Source organism: Megalops cyprinoides, chromosome 13, assembly GCF_013368585.1.
Source record: "Megalops cyprinoides isolate fMegCyp1 chromosome 13, fMegCyp1.pri, whole genome shotgun sequence".
In the NCBI taxonomy this organism is placed as follows: Eukaryota; Metazoa; Chordata; class Actinopteri; order Elopiformes; family Megalopidae; genus Megalops; species Megalops cyprinoides.
Window position 1 is genome coordinate 7,873,955 of NC_050595.1, and position 10,738 is coordinate 7,884,692.

The window sequence follows — 10,738 nt, forward strand, 5'->3', positions numbered from 1 at the left end:
TTTGAAAGATTATCCTAGTTTTTCTGTAGACCCCATTCACAAACATTCCCACCAAACTGTCTCAGGATTATTGCCTAAGCACTTGAAAAAAAAATCAATCTGTAGAAACCATGGATCCTCATCCAATTTCATAACAAGGTCACACCAAATCTCAGCAGAGCAATTGTTTGATTAACTGCCTAATGGTAACATCTGGTTCTAGACCAAAACCAAAATCCCCCTCATATTTGCTTCTTTAGCCTTGCTTTGAAGACATTTCTGAGGGCTCTGTTTTTAGATAATAATCGTTCAAGGAGCAGTTTCTTTCCCAGAAGTCAGGCTGAGTCACAGAGCTGTCCAGATGGTAATCTGGCCAGTGACTTAGCCCCATTCCTGCCTTCACATTTCAGGCCAATGGGGATCAGAGAAGCAAGGGTACCCAGTCATTACAGATCATACAGGGTGGAAACAAAAATGATGTGATAGCATGAATGTGACATCACCACGGCAACAGCATATCAAAATATACCTCTATATCACAGAGCCCTGTGCGCGTTGTGTCAGAGGAGGAGGGGCACTCGAGAGGGGAGGTCACAAGTCATGTTGGCCTCATTGTCCGGGGAAGAGTTGTTTAATTTCTTTGGGCAAACAATTGTTGGGAGAAGCCACTTCTTGCTTAATTCCTGGGCTGTGAAGTCACACAGCGGTGCTCATCGGTGCAGAAAGGTGAACAGGGGTCTTATCGGTGAAAGGCTGGGGTGTCCTCACGTATGGCTTTTTAAGTGACCCGAGGGCAGGGCCCACAATGGAGGGAGCATGGCACTGTTGCTATAGCTACTCCCCCACCCACAAACCCAAAGCACTGCTGGTTTGGGAAGGAGCTCCTTCAGCACAAATGACGCTGAGCGAGTTTGACACATGAGGGTGGCCACTCTCCCTGTCATCCTCATGTGGGATGAAGGCCACACCCTCCTCCTGTAATGATGCTTTTAAAAAGCAGAGGCATCTCCAGTGTAAATGTAGTTGAGAAAAACTTCAGTGCACAACAGTAGTTTGTTATTGGGGCAGGGCTTGAACAGTGTTATGCTCACACCCACTGGTCTGGGAGTGTTGTTAGCTTGGTCTGACGCTATTGCTCATTCAACTTGACAACAGTTCTTTCTTGCATCTGCAACACAGAAGGTGGATTACAAGCAAGCTTCCACACTGCTACGCATTGCACTGCTACTGAAGTTTGCTTGCTGTCACCCATTGTAACTCCCAAAACCACACTGAAAAATTACCCTTTAAAATAGGAATATAGCAAAATAAAAAAAACTCCTGTTAATAACTAGCTACTTTGTGTGGTCTGTCTTGCAACTCCCTCACTGTCATTCTACCTCTTTCGAGTTTGAGCACCCCCCCCCCCCCCCGCCCCCGGCCACACACACACACACACACACACACACAAACATGTACCAAATTGCTAAATTATTGTATAACAGGAATAAAGAAATAAGAACTTGCACGCAATTATTTTTCTGTAGAGACACCATTTTGATCAACGCTGATGAAACACTGTCTCTACAATAAAGAAAGCTCTAATAACATCACAGTCATTTACTTAGGATTTCATTCTGTATTAGATTATGGCGGGCGCTCATCAATTTCAGTACAGCAAACTGGAATTTCGGCCCTACCAATTGGAAGACAGTTAGGTCTGCACATGTCAGCCCTGTGACTCTAAAGGTAGGTGTGCTCTTCCTGTCCTGCCACCCAGGTGTGACTGAGACAGCGCTGAGACAGCCATGCCCCCCCCTCCCCAATCCCCCCCTCAATGTACAAAGGCCTCTGCAGGGAGGAGGTGCAGCATGAGCGCTTTTCAAAAGCCATTTTCAGCGGGACGGCTCCAACCTCAGAGTGGAATCCTACTGGAACTTCCCTCTGGTTGCGGTCAGTGAAGCCGCACAATTCATCATCTCATCCGAGCAAACGGGAAACCGCTGAGGGAAGGCCGAAACCTCGAATGAGACCATACAGGCCATTCAAGGGAAAATAAACATGAAATGTATAGGTTATCATATATCACATAGCAGGGAAGAATACTCCCTCATTTATACAGAGCAGACCACATGCAGGGAGCTCCAGGACGTCATAACTGCACAATTACTCATCGTATTTTCAAATCTTCTGTTACTTTTGTCATGTCTGTTATTGAACTTAAATAAATCGATACGCACTTCGGTGCTCCAGCATTCTGCTTGTCAAAGGGGGTTTTTAGACAGGGCTCCAGCGGCCTGTCCCCTTTCCATTCTTTGGCCCTGCTTTCACGCCTCCAATAGGACCGCAGTGAGTGGGAAGTCAAACGCATAGACCCCACTTAGAGGCCCTGGACAAAGAGGGGGCCGTCACCCTGACAGACACCTTCCGCGGGATGATTGATAGAAAATGGGAAGAGCAGTCTATCGGAGTGATTGGCCCACTGACGTGTGACAGGACCCGGCCTGCGGGGCCCATTGTGCCACCGGGTCTGGATCAATATCCTTTGTTGAGCGCTTTCCTTTTCACTGGCACTTCCTACGGGACCTGCTCTCAGGATAAATTGCATCGGGAGCAGGAACTCTTTCACCGACAGGCCCGAATCCTGTGTCATCTAACTCCGGCCTGCTCGGATCAATGGTGTCTCTTTTCTTCCACTTGAGGCACAAAAGTTAGGTCACATGGTTAACTGGCATAATCCCTCCTCTAAACGAATACTTGTTGAAGAAGAAAAGGCATGCCTGAGGTTTTTTTTTCAAGCTCTGGGTTCTTTCTATCCTTAAGAGGGTCTGAGATCAGCATGGCCATCCTGAATACTAAGCCAAACCTTTAATATTGATATTGATCCAGAATCAGCTGAAAAAAGCAGAAAAGCACATGCATTGATTGCTTATCAAGATGATAGTGAAAGTATATAGTATTTGAAGTATATAAAAGTGATGTTGTACAGTAGCTGTCTCTGTTTCCTCTCAGATTCTCTTTCAACATTGCCACAGCATTTTAATGTAATGTAGTTATGAGTCAGGTTGGCACATGAAGGACATAAAACACAATTTTTATGATTTATGTATCTGGCGGATGCCCTTTTCTAGGGCAAGTTACAGACTTCTTAGACACAACTGTAACTTTTAGTGGAGTGATTTGACAGCAAAATAAATGGCCCCTATGTTACCCATTACTGTCCGAGAGCAGCTAAGAAATCAAATAATCTGCAGGCCTATAGATGAGGAAATTCAAATGTTTTTAAAAGACATCAAAATCATCATCATAAAAATCAGCTGCACAGTATCCCTCTGGATCTTTACAGATTTGAGGGAGGGACCCTGACAGTTTCTCTTGAAGGAGCACAGATGTGCTTGCCCAACAGAGCCTACCCAGGCGGCTTGCCCTTTGCCATGTGGCAAAGGCCCCATGGCCTTACCTCTAAGCCACACGCTCACCAGCTGCTCACCGCGCCCCGCGTCCATATCATGCTCTGCATCCACTCAAATCACACGGAGGAGAGAAGCAGCTCCTCTCCGCCTGAGATTCCGAGGCCTCAAAGTGACCATTTGACCTGCCATTTCGAGCAGACATTCCAGTGATGTCGTCGCACCCATCTGTGACCTGCAAAGCGCAGCCCTCGTCCCCTTGGTCACTGCTGTCATGGAGACCCAGGGGGGATTCTTACTGTACATGGCTGACCACAGCTGTAAGTGAATATAACCGGAACCAGTAGGTTTGAGGTAACGGAAGGGTTTAGCCTTACATTACATTACTGTCATTTGGCAGATGCTCTTATCCAGAGCAACTTGCACAGCGCATCTAAAAGTGGCGTGAAAAGCTGGACAGGCAGGACACCACTAACCACACATGAACAAGCAGCAGTGCTCCACATATAAATATAAATACGCATTCCAAATATAAGGCATAACACATACAACACATACTATCACATACTAATATTATATGCTAATATACTAATACATGTTGGTATGTGTTGTTAGCATATTATATACTAATTTACCAATAACAAAACATACAGGCATGCATTTAAGCCTCCACATACCCAATTACATAAAACTCTGAAACACACTTACACAATATAATTTCAAGAACCTTCTTCTCCATTGTCCCCCGATGGTGGAATGAACTTCCACACTTCATCCGTTCTGCGGAGTCCCTCACTGTCTTCAAGAAAAGTCTGAAGACACAGCTCTTCCAGGCTCACCTGAACACCTGAAACACTACTACCTAAAGCAATTTCCTATATTGGAAACTTTGTTTTCCATATTCAAAAAATCACTGTGTGGTTTCATGCATTTTTATCTCTGCCAGCTAGCTTGTACCTTGTTTGACCAACTATTGAAACTTGGTCATGCTGTGCTTCTAATATTGTTGACTCCTTATGTGGCTTTTTGCTTGTGTTGTGCTCTGCCTCACTTGTAAGTCACTTTGGTGTCTGCCAAATGAATGAATGTAAATGTAAAAACAAGCCTTAGATGAACTGAAATAAAATCTAACTTTCAGTCCAACACCAAGCCCACTGCTGGTGTTGATGCCTGTCTGATTTCAAAACATTTCATGGCTCAGGGTGAAGAATAAAGGAGTGCCTACTGCTGCCATGGGCTGGATAGATAATCATCACAGGTGCATGTTTCAGATAACTGGGGAAATACAAATGCAAGTCAGGAGAAAATTCAGTAGCTTGAGAAACAGGGAAAATAAGGAGTGTGCCTTGCCCTGTGTTGGAGCGAACTACACGCCTGTGGCTAACTTACTGAATGATGGAATCACATGGGTCCAGCAACCAGAGACCCAGTGTAACTGCTAAAATTTCCTGAACTGCGAAACATTCAGGAGGTGCATTACTGCCCTTCTCTTGTCTTCAACAATCAAGGCAGACACACATGCAACAGTTCAAGCAGTGGGAATCCTGGGAGGCAGGGACAGCGCCCCAAATTATTGGTCTACGGGGGAAGGGAGCATCATTCTAACGTTAAACATCTTATGTAACAGCGCCGATCTGCACTCAGATGCACTTAGCATCAAGTCAGGTCTACGTGTTCCCGCTCCATGGAGACAGATCCACCTCTCACGCTTCTGAGCCCTCATGCCATTGTGGCCAAACAACCAAACAGTATAAGAGCTCAACTTAATACTCAAAATGGGATATAAATGTCATCCCCCACCCCCAAAGCCTGTTCTTAAGCCTCTGTGGTGTCAGGGCATTGGTATTCGAGACGCACGCTGATTCAGCACTGAGGGGATCAAATCCCATAAGGGACGAATGACAGAGAGGGGCATAAACATCACTCTGTGCGCGTGTGTGCATGTGTGCATGTGTGCGCGTGTGTGTGTGCGCGTGTGTGTGTGTGTGTGTGTGCACGTGCGCCCTTGTGTGTGTGTGTGCGTGTGTGTGCACGTGCGCGCGTGTGTGCGCGTGTGTGTGTGTGTGGGGCGGGGGGGGGGCTGTTACTCTGCTGGCACCCTAGGTGGATGACATGCAAATTCCACACGCATGAACCGGGGCGCTCCCAGCATTCATCAGTCTCAACCACCCCTCAGTTATTATCCCCTCGCTTCCCAGGGCAGGTATGAGTCATCCGCTAGCAACGGGTTTTCTGTTCCTCGGTGCGGTCAGTTCCAGGGACAAAAGCCGAGCCACTAACCCGGCCAGATTATGTTTTTTTTTCCCCCTTCCTCCCTGATCCACTGCACCGAGCTCAGCTGCGTGGCAGCTGTGGGCCTGGCAGTGAGCAGCCCCCCCTGGAGAGGCTGTGCGTCTGTGCTGTTTCTGGGCAGGGGATGACAGGGTCCAGTCCCTCAGTGAGGGGGAAAGAGGGGGGGGGGGGGGGAAGGGGTACGCAGGGACAGGGTGCAGATGAGGCAAGGCGAAGGTGAGTTAGAGAACGCCGGAGGTAAAGTCGCTCTCCCGCTGCAAGCTGGGACTCCGGGACGGTCCTGCGGCTCTCTGCATGCCCGACTCACTTCCTATTGGTCCTGAGGTGCAGATTAATATTTGATTGCGTTCCAGGCCCACAGGGTTTGATACATCAAAGATGGTGCTGCGGATACTGTTTGAACATGCGGAACTGAACATCCTCACAGTCTCACCATGCTTTTGTTATTTTCTAATGCAATCAAGTTGTTACTTCTGAAAATGTGTATGAAGTTACAGGTACTCATACACATTTGTTTAAGTAACTGCAATCATTTTTCAACGACTACTTATTGCAGTTACTTTCCAATTGTTACTTACGACAATGAATTCATTTTCCATGTCACTGCTACCATGCTTTATTTTTAAATAAATTTGCATTACAGATGAAGTTTTCTCTTCTCAATTCACATTGCATTCAATTTAATACAGCTTGAGAATATATCTGTGTTTATTTCAGGCAATAACACAGTACCTTACAGTAACTGATGAAATTTTTTTTCCTCATTCCAACGCTAGATCAACCATGGGATTACCATAGCAAACATTATGTTCTTTATGCAATTATGAATGCAATGTCATTCTACACTTTAATAATGACCTCACATTGTTGTGAATCAGTAGGAGATACGTTTTCCCACTCAAGAGTATTTCTGCAGAGTCAATCCCCTGTGGCATTGCAGAATTAAGCATTTCTAATCAATCAGAAACATGCCTGGTTGTGCACTGCTTGGCTATGAAGTGAAGTACACCTGATTTCTGTTGGGTATTTGTAAAAGAGGGTACTGCGATATTAGCGTCCATATCACCATCAGGCAGACATGTCTTGTAATGTGCTTTTTCTTCCTGTGAGCCATGTGTGACTCATTTACTGTGAATGCACATATTATTGGGCTCAGTCTTACTTTGTGCAACATTTACGAATCCAAACAGTCAAACTGCACACAGTGATACCAGAAAGGTTCAAGCCCCAATCAAGGTCCTGCCAAAAGCTTTAAAAATGCTGGTGGGTTGGGTATCTCCTCAACACCACTAGAAAGATGGATTGGACTCTTAGCCCTGCAAGGGAAATACTTGTATATCAATTTAACATCACATCTCATCCCTGTAGTCTTCTGGGCTTCCAAAAACAGACTCCATCTCTTAACACGTGGACTTCCTGATGGAGAGACCTGGAGATTACTAGTCAGACAGGTCAAGCCATTTTGAGATGAAACAAGAAAGCATACAATCATAAATTTTCAATGATCAGAGAAGTGGTGACAGGTTCTTGTTCATGCTCCAAAATGCAGTCCAACCATTGTTCTGTAATTCTCTACTTCCGTATCTGACAATTGGCAAGGAATTTCTTTATTTAATCTCCCACAATCCAGCTAATTTTGTTTTTCCCATAATGATAGTAGCTAATGATGAGTTACTGCATCTTCCTCTTGTATCTGATGAGATTGTAAATGAGTCCAAATAAAATCAGCCAATCTAGTCACATTCACAGGATATATAGGTCCATTCACAGATATATCAGTTTATTAAATAATATATTATGCATGCCAATCTAGATAGGGGCATCTGCGAAGCAAATAAATTATGTAAAGACTTAGTGATAGGCTATAATGTAGTATAATTAGCAGAACAACTACAGACCAGAAGACTACTTCATATAATAATTCACAGGAAACAGACTGCTCTGTGGGACATCCTTCGCTACAAAAGGAGACTTAATTTGACCTTAATATTTTTTTGTATCTTTATTGGTATAGTTTTTGTTTGAAAAAAAACTTCTCCATGTGTATGAAAAAGCGAAATTATATCTTATTCTCTGCTGCCATCTAGTGGTTACATGTGACAGTTTTCCGTTAATATATTGATGCGTTAAAAATGCAAGCTAACCTGTTTGTAACCTTTCTTATACTGGCCCTGAAATTGACAGGAGCTCAAAGCATGAATAAGCAATAACACTGTTAATGAATTATGCTGTAAAAATGTTAACAGTGGCAATTTTTTAAAAAAATTAAAACCACACAAAACAATAGGGAAGCAATTCAACTAAGATCACTGCACGTAAATACAATCCTTACAGAAGAACATTTCCAAAGTCAGTCTTAAGATTGGTGCACAAGGAAATTAGATAAACATGCGTTCATTTCTTTGCTCACACAGGGGCTGTATATAACTTTTTAATGAGGAGAGAACAGCTTGGCCCTCATTAACTCCAAGGGTGTCACTCCTGGGAAAAGAAATAGCTCAGACTGAAAACTCTGAAACATTTGAGAAACTCAAAAATAACAGAGCACAGTATGCCCAGTGCCATGTCATGCTCAGTCATGTCATGCTGCTGTGGATGTTCTAGCAGACCACCACCGTACTTCTTGAAAACTTTTGAAAATGGTTGGGAATTTATATATGGATCCTACTCTGTGACACAGAGAACTTTAGTACCATGAGAATGATAACAATTTGATCTTAAGATATCCCCAGGGGTAACTTAACCGCAAGTATCGTGTCTGATAGCTGTTTTCCACTTTGAATGTGGGGATCTGAATATGAAATGTGGACTCCCACAGGACCCAGAGTTCCCTAACGGAAGATAGCAGTGCTACTGCTGTCAAACACAGAGATGTCAGCTCAAGATGGGTGTTTAGTATAGCTAATTTTCCTTCTCATTTAGGTGGTACTATTGCCAAGGATACTGTGTTCATTAATCCACAGGTAATGAGGGGGTCCTAACTCTCTTGCAGGCATCTCTACAATGCATACACCATAAAGCACAGACACCACAAAACTATCCGTTGGCAAAAAAAGCAGGGTACATTTTCTTGCAAGACCTATCTTCCTTAGACCTTTGCCTTCCTGTCTTTGCACTATGCAAGAACAAACAACTAACTGATGAGAAATAAAGTATTCCATTTAAACCCTTGGACTATCAGACAGTATACACCTCTGCACTTCCCCTCATAAAATCAGACCTTCTTTTAGCAGTCTTGGACAGCTTATCACATCTTCTCTTGGCAGTTGTGGTCATGCTGTCATATCTTTGCTTGGCATGCTCTCTAAGGGCTTACAAGAAGGCCCACTTTCTTCACAATTACAAATTATTAAAAGCATATATAATATAGTCCTAGCTAAATGGGCACTCCAGTCAAAATGATGTGACATATTCTTAAATATGTTCTGAAATATGTATGAAACATTGCCTTGAAGACTGAAGAGGTTGATACTTTCAAAGCAAGTGAGATACCCCTTTCTAGCTAACTCTTCATTCAAACCGTCTTCTAACTAGCGTTACTGCTAATGACATCATTGGAGCTAAAGAAGGTCTGAGCCACTACAGTGAGCCAACAGCAGGATTCAGAAAGTTATTGTGGAGAGATGTGAACACTGTATTTATACAGAATCAACATATTTATCCTTGAGAACCCATTTCCCTGATCTGGTGTAATCCTCCATGGAAACATGCACTATTTGCGTCATGAGTAGGTTGAAGGTTTCATGCCATTGGTATCTTGGAGGCTGGCCTAAGTCTGCTATAGTCGTCTCTCATCTGGGGTGTACAATGGCATCAATTTCTAACTTGGCAAGAGATTAGAGCCAAACAAAGTCCATCAGTGACAGGCCGCAATCTGGGAGAGAGGCCGCAGGTCACAAAACTGTGCCAATATCGAGGCATCATCCAAATCTTATCTTCATGATTGTTGCTGTACTGCAACTTCCATGACAAGAAATGACCACCTATAAAACAATTAAAAATAATATATTGGAGAAATATGTTGCTCAGCCAAAGAATATACTGCAAATACAAGTAAAATACATTAATTCAAATCAGAAATTTATTGCAATATATGAAAACGGCAACAAGTCATATATTTTAAACATATTGATTGACCTAATTTTTTTCCCTCTAAGATATGCTCATAATATATACTTTTTATGTATTGCTGGCAGTGACATCCCTCACATCAGCAGTTGGGCTGTGAGCAGGAAGCAAAAATATGAAAACAGCAATAATTCACATATTATAAATACATGGATTGAGTTAAAAATATTTTCTCTAAGATTAAATATTTTTTCTGGCAGAAGAAAAACAGGCATTACAAAATTTCCACACAGGACAAACACACAGTGGGCCCAGTGCTCGCGATCGTGACACAGTCAGTGATGCAACAGAATGAGATGGTGGCAGCAAAACCACCCGAGGACTCACAAGCAACAGAGCCAAGTCTTGCCTGGCAATGAATCAAGATCTTGCACACGCCACCATAATACACACTCATCCCAATAAATGAAGCACACAGATGTGCCACACCCTATGCTAACTCCTGCGTACAGTGCAGTGGATGAAGAGGTCCGGGTGCAATGTACCTATCGATTTGCCAGGAAAACTATATTTGTAGTGATTAATGGCAACTGTGACTGCATGGCGATTCATTGATGAAGCCCTGGGAACTCACTTGCCGCTCCATCTACTAATCCATCTGCTAATCCTGGTGTGGCCACACTCTGGCAAGACAATGCACCCCCTCATGGTGCTACTGTACAAAATGACTTTTTGCAACGTGAGAACCTGGCAGTGACGCCATGGATGGCCTACTTGCCAGACATAAGCCTCCTCTGAACAGCTGTAATATGAGCTGGGACAATGTGCAGCCTCTCTAGTTTGCGGGATCGAGCACACGCACATCCAGGCTCTACCAGAGAAGAAGACCAGAATCCCACAAGACATCTGCAATCTGGTGCAAAGTGGACACCACACCGCATTGCTTTCTATGGTGGCCTCTGTTAAAGAATCACCTCTCGATGGCAAATATTCAACATTTTGGTATAAAA